Consider the following 832-nt stretch of genomic DNA (forward strand, 5'->3'; position numbering starts at 1 on the left):
ACAATGCATGACGTCATTGGTAAGAGACGGCCCCCGAACACATATGGTACCCCGAACACATCTGGTACCGACACCGGCTTAGCCTTGTCATTTTAGAGCAACTTCCAGGTTAAAGACACCTGTGAATAAATGTGTAGGAAAATGATGAATACCCTAGATTTTCAAAAAAATATACAGAAATATACACTACAGTGACATCTGGCGTCGTTTTTGTAAGAAATGTTCACTTCCGCATAAAAAAGCCTCGGCACGTGACCTCCCGCGTGTGACGTAACACGGGGGACACAAGGGTTATGGCTAGACGTGCCGAGGCTTTTTTATGCGGAAGTGAACATTTCTTACAAAAACGACGNTGACTGGATTAAATAATGTCTGATGAAAATGATACGAGCCGAGGAAATATTTGAACCTATAAAGACATAAAACATGTCACAGTGTTTTAGCGCGTTGCACCAATTTAAGAAGTTTTTATATTGTACTGATACTGACTACCACTCTGATCATAATCCCTTCCTCAATACTCCCGAAGAAGCAAAGAACGATCATCAATGACAGAGAGCATATGAACTGAATCATTACTCTGTGTCCGCTTCACGCTCAGAAGAGAATATCACGTCTCATCATCGTGGGTAGCGAGACCAATCACTTTAGAAACACATTTCTCAAGTCAGAAACTATAGAAATTATCCCTGAAAGTATAGTCTTAGTTTGTTGAAGGGTGAAAGCTGCACCTGATTCACAGGAAACGTACTATCACTGAGGGTTCCTGCCTAACAATATAAAAGTCCATTTCGTCAAGTTATGTGATTGATGTTATTAACAGCAATGCAAG

Source organism: Notothenia coriiceps, unplaced genomic scaffold, assembly GCF_000735185.1.
Source record: "Notothenia coriiceps isolate Sejong01 unplaced genomic scaffold, NC01 NC01_scaffold00022448, whole genome shotgun sequence".
NCBI lineage: Eukaryota > Metazoa > Chordata > Actinopteri > Perciformes > Nototheniidae > Notothenia > Notothenia coriiceps.